A 16,555-nucleotide genomic window follows, 5' to 3' on the forward strand; every position below is an offset into this window, starting at 1 on the left:
CTATCCATTCCCATCTTTATTTTTTTCTAGGACACATCTCAGAGGAACTTAGATTGGCTAGTTTGACTCACGATCACTACTCTTGTTGAGTGAGATACTTTGAATAAAGCCACCTATTCGTGACTCAGCCAGCAGCCAGCACTTTGAGAACAACCTGACTCTGCCTCCTTAGGCAGGCTGAGAGTCTGCAGGGTTCCAATGGAAGACAAATGTGAATGACAGATTGAGGACACTGAGGTGTCAGGTCCACTGAACATGAGGGAGAGAAATTCCTTTGAGCAGATCAATGTCTAAGCTTCAGAGTTCCCCTCAAGACTCATAATTGCACACTACCCTCTTCCTCCTATCTCTGCCATGAGCAAGGTTACTCCTTGTGGTGGATTAACTAATGGTCAACATGAGTGGGAACACCCAGCTGAAAGGAGTCAGCGTGGTAGTTTTGGGTTTGAAAGACTCACCTGAGGATTGTTGTCAGAAAAGCATAAAAGGAGAACTAGAGGGGAAGATTTCATGGCTTATTTTCCTGGAGAAGCTGCTTCTCAGCAGTTTTTCTTCCAAGGAGCTTTGGATGTTTTCCTTTTTCGGGAGAGAGGTTCAATCCTGGTCTTCATCTTGGATGTCATCTCCTGGCTTCCAGTGCTGATTGCTCAGCTTCCTGGCACAGATTCTTCACCCTGCTGGTGCACTTTCTAGCCTCCACCACTGGCCCTTGGGCCTTTCAGGTGCAGATCCTTCATATGGACTTACATGGGGCACTGCTGTGGGCTCCAAGCCCTTGGCTGGATGATTCATGTCCCCAACATGCAGACAGACATTTTGTACTCTTCTACATCTGACTCTAGTAAGCATTGATTAATACACTCCTGTAAATGAGACAAGTATTTTTCAAATACATACTTTATTTCTCAAATACTCCCCAAATAAGCGGGCAACCCATTCTGGTCTTGGGTGTGGGGAGAGAAGTTTTGTTATAAAAGGCAAAGCAGCACAAGGGATTTCCCTTAAGATCATTAGAACTTGGAATTAGGGATGTAGCTCAGTATAGACCAATTGCCAGGCTTGTGTGAAGCCTTTAGTTCAATCCCCAGTACTACAAAAATAAAAACAAATACCCTCAGTAAGAAAACTTCCAAACAAGATTGTTAGAATTTAGATTCCATATTAAATTTTATTTTCCATTGCAAATCCTAGACTCTCTTTTTCCACTTACTAGCTATGAGAACTTGAAAAAAGTTAAGTCCCATCTGTTTCATCTGTATAATTGATACATATAATGTTATTACCTACCTGTATGCTTTTGTGAGGATTAAATGAGAAAATTCATATAAAGTGCTTAGCTCGCTTCCAGGCATGTAAAAAGTGCTCAATATATTTCAGCTGCTTGGTTTTTGCTTCTGCCTGATTCCTTCATTTATGAACTCTCTAAACATGTCATTTAATTAACATCTATTGAGGGCTTCCTCTGCATGAGAAATTTCATTCAGGCTACTTAAAGCATCCCCAAAATTACTTTAAATTTCCAAAAAGTCATTTACAAATTTTAATAACCATCTGATTTATACTTTCTAATTTTTATTTTTAGCCAAGCCACCCCAGTGCTTTTTGGTATTACCCTAAGCTACAGTCTAAAGAAAAAACTTTAAAGTTCACAACAATGAATCTATGTAATTGAGATGGAATTTTACTTGAAAATAAATTTCTAAATAACGATGAACATTTGTAGCATTTAAATAGACTGAGAAATTGTGCCAAAAAGCCATTGTCGAGCTTTAGAAAGCATACTCCATTTAAAAGTTATGAATCTATGTAATTTTTACATGACATTTCTTCTCAAAACAAATAGAATACTTTTTTCCCCTTGAATGAAAATTCATTGCTAACTCATATCTTTCCCAAACACGCCTTGCCCTGTATTAACTTATCAGTGTGTGTACAGGATGGGGAAAAAAAAGGTAAGGAAGTAGTTTTCAGTTTCAAGTTTTCCAAAGGATTATTATAAATAACCACTATGTTTGAACAATGGTTTATTCTAGTTAATGTTTTTGCTTACCTTTGAATTAATCTGAATATTTTTTTCATTTTGATGCATGTTGAAATTTACTATGATGGTTAACATAAATGAATCTTAGATAATTCAGGGTGCTTGGTCATAAGCAAGAATTTTAATTTTTTTGTAGGCATTCAAGAAATATTTATTGCCCAACTGCACTAAAGTAATAATTTACATGGTACAGAGGAATAGGCAGAAAGTGTGACAATTCTGGAACATTCTCTGGAACAGGCCTTTTCAAACAGGGCTTTTATTTATTTATTTAATTATGTAACTTATTTAATTTTTTTTTTTGAGTCAGGGTCTTGCTAAGTAGTTCAGGCTGGCCTTGAACTCACTATGTATTCCAGGCTGGCCTCCAACTCATGGTGATCCTCTTGTGTGAGCCTCTCAGGTGCTGGGACTACAGGTGTGTGATAGCACACCAGGCCTTCAAACAGGGCTTTTAAAAATAGCAACACAGTAAAAAATGCATTTTATATTACAACCCATTGCCAATAAATATGTGTGTGCATCCATACAAATAGTGGAAACAAAAATTTTGCAAAATTATATTTATCAGCTACAATGCATTCTAATTATATTTATCTTTTTCTACCCTGTTTTTTTTTTTTATAATCAATGCTAATCTGAGAAGGTATCTTCTCAGGCCACTAAATAATTTGAGCACATTCTAGAGCAATGATGGTAAACCTTTTAGAAGTGAGTGCCCAAACTGAAATCCCAAACCCACTTATTTATCATAAAGTGCCAACATTGCAATTAAACCTGAATACTGAAAAGAATGCATACATTAACATCTTTTGTCTTAAAAGAAAAAAAAGAACATGCATGCCATAGGTTCGACACCACTGTACTAGAGTCTTCTGTTGCTTATTTGGGTTTCTTTTTTATTAGCATCCGGAATTATTTTTATAAGTATCCTAGCACATGATTCTGCTGTGGGGTATGCAGGACACATATTTAGCATGTCAAAACTTTAAAATTTGGAGAATTAAAAACCTCACATTTGCATAAAAACTGCTGCTTCCATTTTCATAAGCATTTTCATTAAGTGCTTAATTTATAATATTATGAGGATGGGTGAGTTTAGTGGAGATGGGGAAACAGAGGTGATGATGTGGCTAAGCATCAGGTTCAGGAGCGTTCTAGAAGAAAGCAAGCTCCCTGGTATTTACTGAATGCCTACAATTTTAAAAATCAGTCTCATGCTTCTAAAACTATTAAACATTAAACTCTCTTGCTTTATGTTGCAACCCTCTCTCCCCCTGGCAGCTGCCATGTGGTTCTGTTCACAGCTTGAGTGGGGCAGTTGTGCAACCAAATCTTGACCCTCCAGGCTCAGTGTGTTCCTGGTACCAGAAATTTTGAGCAGGTCTAAAGGCTCATTGGAAGCAAATATTCAGACTACATTTATTCCCAGGCCTGACTCACAAGGGCTGTAAGATTTGAGGAATTACCCATACTGTGCTTCCCTATTGCCAGAGAGTAAAACCACAGTTTAGCTCCTCTCTGGTGTCTACCCCCATTACCACAGTAAGCAGAGTCACCAGGTATTAGTGATTGCCTTCCAGAGGGCAACAATGTAGTGTGGGGGAGGAGATGCTGGTTCAGATTTCAGTTGGGCCATGCCGGCTCTGGGAGGATGAGTATGTTACCTGACTTTTTCAAGAACCAGTTTCCTTATCTACAAAATGGAGACGATATGAGAAAAGGAAAAAAAGGAAACAAAATTTTTGTAAATAGGGAGGGGTGCAAGGGAGAGGCAGGGGAATGGGGGAAAAAAATAAGAACCAAGATATATCATTCAAAGGTACAAATTCCCAATAATGAACGTCATCATATTGTATACCTAAAATGTACCAATAAGCTTAATAAATATAAAAAATGGAGATGATAATACATCCAGGCCTCTGTATCTGTAGCTGCTGCATCCACAGATTCAAGCAATTAAAGATTTTTTTGTAGTAAACATTTACAGACTTTTTTTTCCGTGGTCATTATTCCTTAAACAACCCAACTGTTTACACAGCATTTATATTGTATTAGATAGCACAAGTAACCTAGAGACGACCATTTACATCTCACAGAGGAGGAAACTGAGAGAGATTGGCACAAGATTACATATGCTGGAAGTAGCATACCAGGGGTTAAATTCTAGGTAGCTTGATCCTACAACCTACACTTTTAAGGCAAAGCATTCATGTAGGAATTTAGGGATATAAAATTGTTTAAAATTAATCTGTGGCATTCAAAATCCACTCAATGAATAGTCAACAAATGTTCTTCTATGCCAGCTGGGTTCCAAGTCCTGTGCTAGGTGCTCTGGAAAGCAAAAATAAGTAAAATGTTGTGGCTGCATACAGTAGGGAAGAAAGATTCACAAATATCCCTACAAGTGGGTATAGTATGTGATGATTGCTACATGAATTTGAGGAGAGGGGAAAAAAACAGACTGGGAGTTTCTGGTATTCAGTGATATTGTTCTGGATAGATCAAGGGGAAAGGGCAAAACTATTGTGAAGGTGTCAAGCTTGGAAGTTTCAGAGAACCAGAATCCCATTAACAGCACAAAGGGACCCAGCATGCTGGAGTGACAGGGAGAGAAGATGAGGCTGTGTGCAGACTGTACAGCTGGGCTGGGAGTGGTGTGGTTGCTGAAATTTCCTGATTCCCCCAGATTACATCATATACACAGTGCTATTTAAGGAACTGAACGTGCCATGAGCATGTTTATTCCTCATTAATTCAGTCCATAAATGTTTAACAAACATTTGTTTGGGTCATATGCTCTTGGGCAAGTTCTGAATCCTTCTCATCCCCAACTGCACATTTATGGTGAATATTTTAGGGAAAGAGGGTTTTTTTTTTTAAATCTTAGTCTTACTGGTTTTATTTTTTCTAGCTCAGTTTTATTTACTGACTACTGTCATTACCGACTCCTAACACTAGCCCAGGGCAAGAGTATAAATGAAAGTCTAGTTTCTATGCCTGTTTTAATTTTTAAGTTACAAATTAGGATAACCAACTATTAATAATATTAAGTTAAACATGACTGTCTTTCCACTTTGACAAGATTACCCTATTAGGACTGGGAAGGCCAGATGTGAGTTTATAATTGTTAGTCAGCTTGGAAAACTTCAGTGGAACGTAGCAGTTTGGAGAGACAGCACCAGCCTGTGGCCCATGTCTCTCTGGGGCTCTTGCACCAAGTAAGGACCCTCGAGAGAGCTTATGTTGGCAAAAGTCCCCCACTGTTTTTGTTTTTGTTGTTCACTTCCCTAAAGCCGTTTGGCAGTTCCTTATTGGTAATTCTTTGGTATAGTTCAGTCTGCCCTGAGGACTGACCAAAGAAAGGGGATGCAATGGGCCCTGGAAATAGGATTAGACCATTATGTAAGAGTTCTAGAGTTCCAAAGTCCTGAGGCATGGTCTAGAAGTTGGGGATACAGGCTCTCGATAGACATACCCTTTTTCTTCCAGTTGGGAGGAGATGGTACAGGAGGTTGGAGAATAACTTTTAAATCATGATGCCGAGGGCAGGGTTTCACTGGTTTTATGTTTAGCTGTAGCACCAATCAGTGGCAGTCTTCTCATTTGTACCTTCCAATCCTCAGTTGTGTGAAAACAACATGTATGTTCCTACAAGATGTGATCTGATACACCTGATATTTGTGTTAAATAAAAGTTTTCAAATATTTACATTTATAGACCTTGCCAAAAAGGAAAAAGTGGAAAGGTATGCACGACTGTGGTCTTACTGAGGACAATTCTTACTAAAAAGATCTTTTAAACAAGCAAAACTGAACCAAAGAAGATGTTAATTAGATGTTGAAGATGTTAATTCTAAAATTCTGCATACATTGTCTTTTTACATAAATCAGGGGAAGCCTTTAATTGGCATTATTGCAATTTTTTTAGTTTTATACAATTTATCTCTCTCAATTTCTCCTAATCACTCCTTTCCTATATTTGTAATTTTTTCCAGTTCTTAGAGCTGTTTCATGGTACTCCATCATTTGCTGTGGGTCTGAAAAACTAAAAACTTCCATTTTTTTAATGTTACTAATGAGGGCTTTGCTAATTCAAAGCCATGTACCACACCCATTGTAATAGGCATTGTGCTTACCCCTGCAAAGATAAAAAATTAAGCCCTGGCTACTGCCCTCAAATTGCTTACAGTCTGGTGGCTGAGAAAGACACATAAACATATCTATTATAATAAAAATGATAAATATTACTATAAGGGGCTATGGGAGGAGAGGGCACTGAGGACTTGACACCACCTGGGAAAGTCTGAGATTTTACTGAAGAGTTGGCATTTCAGCTGGATCTTAAATGTGAGTATGAGTCTGCCCAATAAGCAAGATGATCATTATTGTCCGTCTTCATTTTGATTTATTTTACTTCTTAAATTCCTAAGATGTCTGGACTTTTTGTCATTACTCATACAAACTAGTTTTCTAATCTTCTGCCCTATGTCTCACATTTGGGGGATGGTTTTATATGTCTCAGTGTTATCAACTGTAAAATGGGAACTAATACTGCCTATCTTATAAAGTGGTTGTGAGGATTCAAAGAAGTAATGTACCCAGCTGCTTAACATTGGGCTGTGTATGAGATAGAATTGTGTTTGACCACATCTTACAGAACTCCAGGTCTCTTGGTTTAATCAAGACAGAGTTGGTTTTCCTGTGATATTAGGAAGTTCAGAGAAAGCAGTGTAGAACAGAGGAGAGAAACCAACACAAGGCCAGTGTTCTAGGCTCTGGCTCACTTTCCTGCTCTGCCTCCATTAGGCTATGGTTCTATTGTTAAGTCATGTTTACAAAAAAGCCACTATATTGCCAGCCTCAAGCCAAGTTAGGAAAGAAGAAAGAAGGAAGAAAAGAGTTGTTCCTTTATCAGGAAAACAAAAATTTACAAAGAGATGTTTTATCAGATTTCTATTGTACTTGTGTGTCATAAGCCACAATTTTTATGTGGCCTTTCCTGACTGTAAGGAAATCAGAGAGGGTAAATATTTAAGCTGAGTATTTTGGCACCCTAAGGAAAATTGGGGTCCTAGTGCTAAATAGAAGGAGGCTGGATATCCTGCAGGCAAACAGTAGCTTCCATTACAGCCTGGCATACAACATTCAACAGTTGGTACTACTATGGAAAAGACACTCAGAAATGTTTGTTCAGTATCTTTGCTCATCAGAGAAATGCAAATCAAAACTAATTGAGATTACATGTCACCCTGGTCAGCATGGCTATCATCAAGAAAACAAAAAATGACAAATGCTGTTGAGGATGCAGGGAGAAAGGAACTTTTTTTTTTTGGTACTGGGGATCGAACTTGGGTCCTTGCGCTTGCACAGCAGGCGCCTAAACTAATGAGCTAAATCCCCGGCCCAGGAACTCTTATATACATTGATGAGAAGGTAAATTAGTACAACTCCTATGAAAAACAGTATGGAGGTTCCTCAAAAAGCTAAAAATAAAAATAAAATCCAGCTATACCACTTCTTAATATACCTGAAAGAATCAAAGTCAATATACTATATACAGAGTCTGCCAAAAAATGTATACATCAGGAAAAGAAAAACTTATATAAGTATTTTAAAACTAAATCTATTGAGACATCATGAGATTAATATGTTACCTTTGGCCTCTACAATTATAAGGTGTGGTCCAAGTGATGGCCATTAGCTTCCAGACATTTATTAATACAGCAAACTGCTAAAGTGTGTAGACATTTTTGTAGACTCTGATACAGTACCTGCATACCCATGTTTGTTGTGGCACTGTTCCCAATACAAATTACGAGTTATAGAACCAACCTAGATGCGTACAAACTGATAAATAAATAAAGAAATGAGGTATATGTACATAATAAAATGAATAGAACTGGAGATCATATTAAATGAAATAAGTCAGACATGGGAAGACAAGTATCACATGTTTTCTCTCACATATAGAATGTAGAGGGGAAAAGACAGCATAAAGTAAAAGGAACAGTATTAGGGAAGAAGAAGGGAAAATGGAAGATAATGGGGAAGGTGCATATGATCATAGTGCATTTATTATGATGTATAAAAGATAATAAAACCCATTATTTTATGCTAATAATTTAAACATTTATTGAACAAATACAGGAGAAGTGAAAATATATAAAAAGGAAGGAGATAGCATTTATTTGAGAAGGACAGAATAAAGATATAGCTGGGGTATAAATGTGTAACTACATTTCATGTGAAAGAGAATTTCCTTAATAATCCAGAAAAAGAAGGGAAGAAATAAGTAATGTTGGAAGCATGAGATTTCAAAATTAACCTAACCTCACAATTCGTAAATCATTAGCAAAGTTGCTACAGTTACAAAATGGTTGAGTGCAGTTTGACTTAAGGGGGTGAAGAAGGAAATGCAGAGGAACCTGGTGCAGGGGTCAAGCTTACTGCCTGGATTAATATAATGTCATACCAATGAAGAGGCAGAAAAAGGCCTGGAGAATGTTCTAGAACTCACAGAAAATGTAGAGGAGGTGCTAATATTCCCATAGTTATGGATTTAGGGTTCAAGTCATGTTGGTCCAGAACTCCCAGGAACAAAGGGCTCAAGATAATATCTGGTCTACATGATATCTTCTACTTAAATAGATACTCATTTCACTACATTTTGTTCACATGTTAAAATAAATTATTATCTCTATATATTATATTTTATATCCTTTTGGTTTATGCATAAAATTCTTTTATTTTACATAGAATCTTTTTTCCAAAACTTTTTAGAATACCTTCAACTTATTTTAGAAGGACCATCTTTAACTTTTATAATTGTGATGGGGTTGCATGATCATATCCCTTTCAGTGCTTTCACAGGAAATTGTTTTCCTTCTACAAACATGGCCAAATGCCAGAATTTGATATAGATATCAATGGTCAGCATCAACTCTAGAAATAAATGTTATGAATTTCCAACACAGTGTATAATCCAACCTTTCTGAAATGACTAATGCTGTTTTAAAAGAGAGAAATAATCACAGTGTACACTGTGCTCCATGGCTTGTCACCAGGGAGACCAGAAGTGAGACACTGGCCAGATCCTAGCCATACAGCCAAGTCAAACAGGACATGATCCCAGAGCTGCTGCCCTCTGTGGATAGTAGCTTACAAATTTGGGGCTAGCTGATTACACTACCTGGGGATGCAAATTGTACCAAACTCACATTCTTATTCAATCTTCTGGGACAGTTCTTTTTGCTGTGGAGCATAAAAATTTGGAGAAAATATGATTTTCATGGTTCATGGAAGTGCAAGAAATTAAGACTGAAAGTGATTAAAGACATCAGCTTTGATTCAGTTCTAATTTATTCCATTTTCTTCTTTCTCTTTCCTATTTTTTTGAAACCCTGGGTTATTCATCCATAAAATGGTGGTAATTTATACCTATCCTATGAAATTATTGCTTGAATAAAGTAGAGATAATCCATATAAAACAGTATTTAGGAATTTCTCACTAAGGAATTGTTGATGGTGATGAGGATGATGATGATGATGATGACTACCACCAAATAGATCGATGAACTTATTCATTGGTGTGAAAAGGTACCAATGAACAGATAATGAGAGAGTACTGTAAAAATAAGCAAGATACAGCAAAAACGCATCTACACAAAAGTGACATTCACCATGTTGATGACTTTATAAAAGTGTTTTAATTTTGATCTCTTTGCTACATCTACAATAACCAAAGTATCTAGTAGATAAAATGATAATTGAAAGATCAAATTCTCACATACTTAGATAAGTTCTAAGAAAGCATCATGATATATACATACTGATATAATTTTAAAATCATGACCCAGAATCAGCTAGAAAGAAAGGAGATAGAAAGAAATGAGAGAGAGAAAGAAAGGAGCCTTCCAGGCTGCTGTACGCCCCCCCCCCCAGTGCCGAGGAGCAGAGCTGCCACCAGCGATGAGGAGGCGAGCTGCTCCTGCACCAGCAGCACATACTCCCCTTGTGAAATGAGAAGACATATAAACAAGTATCAAAACCAGACTTCTAGATCACCTAAAGCAACCTCAAAGAAAAACAAGGTGGAAAAACTGGATACTCAACCACCTGAACCCCCTGAACTGGAAACAAAAGAGGATCTGGAAAAAATGAAATCAGAAATAATTTCTCATATAACAGCAGAGATTGTGCCCATAGTAGAAGACATGATTAATAAATGTAGAGAGGACACAGATAAAAAAATAGAGGAGCTGATGAACATGATGGAATCCCAACATAGGAAACAAATGGAATCCATAAAACAGATGCAAACAGATTTCCAGAAGATTAAAGACTCTATTGAAAGTTTATGAAGCAGAATGAGTCAATGTGAGGACAGAATTTCAGATATAGACAATAAGTTTGCAATTAGAGACCAGGAAAAGAAAATTTCTTAAAAATAGTAAGGGACCACAAGAAATCAATCCAGCAGCTGCTAGACAATGCAAAGAAAAATAACATAAGACTGATTAGAGTCAATGAAGAAAGAGGAGAGAGTGCAGATGACATAAAAAAACTGTTCACAGAAGTGATGGCAGAAAACTTCCCAAGCAGGGGAAAAGAACTTGACATACAGATAATGAGGCACATAGGACTCCAACTAGCCTTGATAAAAAAAGAAACCTACACATGGGCATATAATAGTTAAGATTTCAGAAACCCAACAGAAGAACAAAATTCTACAAGCAGTGAGAGAAAAGAAACAAATCATATACAAAGAAAATCCCATCAGAATCACTGCAGACTTCTCAATGCAAACCCTCAAGCCAAGAAGAGCTTGGAGTGATGTATTTTAAGCCCTAAAGGAAAACAGACTCTAACCCAGATTGAGGTACCCTGAAAAACTGTCTTTCAAAATTGATGGAGAAATAAGATACTTTCATGACAAAGAGCACCTTAGGAACTTCATGAATACCAAACCAGTACTCAAAAAAAATTTTAGATAATATCCTAGGAAAAGACAACAAGGATTACAACCCAAGGAAGCCCAGCAGAATGACTCCATTGGGATCGACAAGAAATTAAATGCAAAGGGGGAGAATCCAAAAAAAAGAAAAAGTCATGACAATGATAAGTCAGTATGTATCAGTTATGACCATCAATGTTAATGGTCTTAACTAACCAATCAAAAGAAATAGACTGGCAGAATGGGTTGAGAAGCAAGATCCAACAATATGCTGCATACAAGAAACACACTTAATTCAAAAAGAAACTCATAGACTGAATGTTAAAGGGTGGAAAACAATACTCCATGTGATGATAACCCGAAAAAAAGCAGGAGTAGCTATTCTCTTTGCAGATCAAGTGGATTTCAAACCAACACTGACTAAGAGAGACAAAGAAGGACACTACATCCTTGTACAGGGAAAAATCCAAGAGGAAGAGATGACAAACATAAACATATTTGCAACAAAGTGTGCACCCAACTATATAAAACAAATAGTAACGGACATGAAAAATCATATAAGCACTAATACAATAGTAGTGGGGAACCTCAATAACCCACTGTCACAGATAGATCAACGAGACAAAAACAAGCAATGAAATACTAGAACTCAATCAAACTCTTGAACAAATGAACTTAACAGATGTCTACAGAGTGTTCCATCCAACAAAATCAGGATACACATTCTTTTCAGCTGCACATGGGTCATTCTCTAAGTAGACCACATACTCACTTATGCTCATAGAACATGTTTAAGTAAGTGCAAAGGAATTGAAGTTATCCCCTATATATTATCATACCATAGTGTGATGAAATTGGAGATCAATGGCAAAAGAAACCACAAGAATTTCATAAACACATAGAAATTGAACAACACACTTCTGAATAACCAATGGGTCATGGAGGAAATTAAAGAAAAAATCAGACAGTTGCTATAATCAAATGACAATGACAATGCAACATATCAGAATCTATGGGACACAATGAAAGGAGTCTTACGAGGGAAATACATAACAGTGAATACTCATATTAGAAAAACAGAGCGAGCCCAATTAAATAACCTGATGCTGAACCTCAAGCTTCTAGAAAAAGAAGAGCAGGAAAAATCCAAAGCTCATATAAAGGAGGAAATTATAAAGATCAGAGCAGAAATCAATGCAACAGAGACTAAGACAATGATACAAAAAAATCAATGAAGCCAAGAGTTGGTTCTTTGAAAGAATAAACAAAACTGACAAACCCTTAGCCAACCTTATAAGAAAAAGTAAAGAAATGGCCCAAATCCATGCAATTAGGAATGAAAAGGATGAAATTAGAAAGGACCCAGCAGAAATCCAGAGGATCATCAACATCTACTTCGAGGACCTATATGCCAATAAGATGGAAAACAGAAGAAATGGACAGATTCCTGGATATGTATGATTTACCAAAGTTGAATGAAGAAGACCTAAAAATTCTAAACATCCCAATATCAATCAATGAAATTGAAAACATAATTAAAATCTTACCAACTGAGAAAAGCTCAGTTCCTGATGGCTTCACTGCTGAATTCTACAAGACATTTAGAGAGGAACTACTGCCACTACTGTTTAAACTCTTCAATGAAATTGAAAGGGAAGCAATACTGCCAAATTCATTCCTGGAAGCAAGCATCACCTTCATCCCCAAAGAAGAGCAAGACCCAATCAAGAAAGAGAACTATAGGCCAATCTCATTAATGAACATAGATGCAAAAGTCCTTAATAAGATACTGGCAAATAGAATGCTGAAGATCATCAAGATCATACACCCTGACCAAGTGGAATTTATCCCAAGGATGCAGGGATGATTCAACATACACACATCAATAAATGTAACATACTATATCAATAGAGCCAAGGACAAAAAACATATGATCATCTCAATAGATGCAGAAAAAGCATTTGACAAAATCCAACATACATTGATGATAAAAACCCTACAAAATATTGGAATAGATGGTCTTTACCTCAATCTGATAAAAGTCTTCTATGAAAAACCAACAGCCAATATACTAAATGGTCAAAAACTGAAATTGTTCACACTAAAATCAGGAACAAGACAAGGATGTCCACTATCACCACTCCTCTTCAATATAGTTTTGGAAACATTAGGCACAGCAATTAGACAAGAGAAAGAAATAAAAGGAATAAAGATAGGAAATGAAGAAGTCAAATTGTCATTATTTGCAGATGACATGATACTCTATATAGAAGATCCCAAGAACTCCACCAAAATTCCTCTAGACTTAATAACCAAATTCAGTAAAGTAGCTGGATACAAGATCAACACACAAAAATCAATAGCTTTCCTCTACATGAACAACAGACTTACTGAGAGAGAAATAGGGCAAACAATTCCTTTCACAATAGCATTTAAAAAACTGAAATACATAGGAATCAACCTAACAAAAGAAATCAAAGACCTCTTCTCTGAAAACTATAGCACTTGGAAAGGAGAGATTGAAGATGACATCAGAAAATGGAAAGACAACCCTTGCTCCTGGGTAGGAAGAATCAACATAGTGAAAATGGCAATACTTCTAAAACTGCTATATAGATTCAATGCAATCCCAATTGAAATTTCAGCAGCATACTTCATGGACCTTGAGAACACAATCCAACAATTCATTTGGAACAAGAAGAGACCTAGAATAGCAAAAGCAATTCTAGGTAATAGAGACATGGTAGGGGGTATCATAACCCCCAACTTGAAACTATACTATAAATCTACTGTGATAAAAACAGTATGGTACTGGCAAAGAAACAGACCCGAGGACCAGTGGAACAGGTTAGAAGATGCAGAAACAACTCCAGACACACTCAGCCACCTCATCTTCGACAAAGGAGCCAAACACGCTCATTGGAGGAAAGATCGCCTCTTTTTTTTTTTTGGTACCCTGGATCGAACTTGGGACCTTGCGCATGCGTGGCAGGCACTGGAACCACTGAGCTAAATCCCGGGCAAAGGAAAAATAGCCTCTTTAATAAATGGTGCTGGAAAAATTGGGTTTCAAATTGCCAAAGATTAAAACTAGATCTACATCTCTCATAATGCATTAAACTAAAATCAAAATGAATTAAGGATCTATATGTTAAAACAGAAATGCTGAACCAGCTGGAAAAGAGGTTAGGTAGAACTCTTGAAAACATTGGTATAGGAAAAGATTTTATGAACAAAACCTCAGTTGCCCATGAATTAGCACAAACAGTCAACAAGTGGGATTTCTTCTAATTAAAAAGCTTCTGCACAGCAAGAGAAACCACCAACAGTGTGAAGAGACAACCCACAATGTGGGAAAAAATTTTCACCTGCTGTTCCTCAGACAAAGGCCTACTATCTAGAATATAGAAAGAAGTTAAAAAAATCAGACCTCTCAATTTGAAAGACCCAATCCCAAAATGGGTATGTGAAATGAACAGATATTTCTCAGACAAAGAAGTAGAAATAGCAAATAAACATATGAAAAAATGTTCAACATCACTGGTCATTCGAGAGATGCACATGAAAACAATGCTAAAAAGAAAGAAAAAAAAAAGAAAACAATGCTGAGATTCCACCTCATCCCAGAAAGAATGGCTACTATCATGAAATCAACCAATAACAAATGCTGGTGGGGCTGTGTGGAAAGGGGAACACTGCTCCCCTGCTGGTGGGAGTGCAGACTGGTGCAGCCACTGTGGAAATCAGTATGGAGATACCTCAAAGAACTAGGACTGGAAGTCTCATTTGACCCAGCTATTCCCCTGCTGGGTATCTTCCCAAAAGAGTTAAAAGTATCATACCGCAGTGATATATGTGCACCCATGTTCATAGCAGCACAATTTGTAATAGCTAAAACTTGGAAGCAGCCCAACTGCCCATCAACTAGAGACTGGATAAAGAAAGTGTGGGTGTGTTTATTTTTTATAAAGTGGAATACTACTCAGGCATAAAAAATGAGAAAATAGAGACATTTATTGCTAAATGGATGCACATTGAGGCAATACTCTTAAGTGAAATAAACAGGACACACATGTGTAAATACCAAATAATTTCTCTGGTGTGAGAAACTGAAAGTGTAAATAAGGACTAAAAGCTCTAAGAGATAATGTGAAATAGGAAGAAAAGTGGCAAAGGGGAGGGGGAAATGGGTGGAGTAGGGTAAAGGAAAGAACGCAATGGAATTAATATGAGAAAATGAAAAAATGGAAACAATGCCTTTGTAAATATGGAGAGGTGGAGGGGTTAAAGGGAGGGCAGGGGATTGGGAAGAAATAAGAACCAAGAGAGATTATGTAAAGGTGCAAATTTCCAATGATGAATGTCATTGTAATGTATACCTAAAATGTACTAATAAAATTAAAGAACAAAACCCAAGAAAATCATGATTTTTATATACTACCCAGCTCTACTTCTGCACTTTGACTCAATTCATATTTTCTTCCTCATAGGCAATATATACTATTTGGATTAATAGTCTGGCTTTCTAGTTAGAAAAACTCAAGTTGAAACACAAACACTTCCTAACCATTTCTGGGCCTTTTTAAAAAAATTAATTTTATTGGTATATTTTAGGTATACAATATAATGACATTCATTATTGGAAATCTGCACCTTTACATAGTCTCTCTTGGTTCTTATTTTTTCCCCCTTTCCCTGGCCTCCCTTCAACCCCTCCATCTCTCCCTATTAACAAAGACTTTGTTTCCGTTTTTCCTTTTTTCATATTAATTCCATTCCCTTCTTTCCTTTCCTCTACCCCTCCCACTTCCCCATTCCCTTTGCCCCTTTTCTTCCTATTTCACATTATCTCTTATAGCTTTTAGTCCTTATTTACACTTTCAGTTTCTCCCACTAGAGAAACTATTCAGTATTTACATGTGTGTGTTGGTATTTTCTTGTTAAAAACTGAGAATCATCTAACTTACAGTATTGTTTTAGGAATGTATTAAGAAAATACTTTTTAAGTCCTTAACTAAGGGTCTTCTATGTAGAAAGCAGTTAGTCATTATTTTTAGTATTAAAATTTATGCTATTTGCTAATGAATTGTAATATTCCATTAGCTTATTAAAAATGTACTCAAACATTTTAAAAGTATTGCTGTTATCAAGATGTAGTTTATATGTAACACAGATGTTTATAAATTGTGCATTGGTTAGATCAGCATTTCTCAGAATGTGTCAGTATTAATGAAGATTCTGGAGACCCAGTTAAGGGAATCCCTTAGACACTTTCATGGATCTAGAACATTAATTTTTTCTCAGTAATATTATAACATCATTTGTAATTTTTATTCTCATTCTCTCATGAGTATATAGAATTTCCCAGAGGATATATGATATGTGATACCACAGCAGATTGATGTAGAAGCACAGATGAGTATTCAGCTGTTTTCATTTAAGCCAGACTTTAGAAATATTTGAAAAAATGTAAAACAATGCCATTCATCTCAGTGATTTTTTAAAATTTAGAAACTAATTATCGTTCATAAAATTATATTTATGTTAACATGTAATTGA

This window comes from Heterocephalus glaber, unplaced genomic scaffold (genome assembly GCF_053883595.1).
Source record: "Heterocephalus glaber isolate CG9 unplaced genomic scaffold, H.glaber_assembly_v1.0 deba00001429, whole genome shotgun sequence".
Taxonomy (NCBI): Eukaryota; Metazoa; Chordata; class Mammalia; order Rodentia; family Bathyergidae; genus Heterocephalus; species Heterocephalus glaber.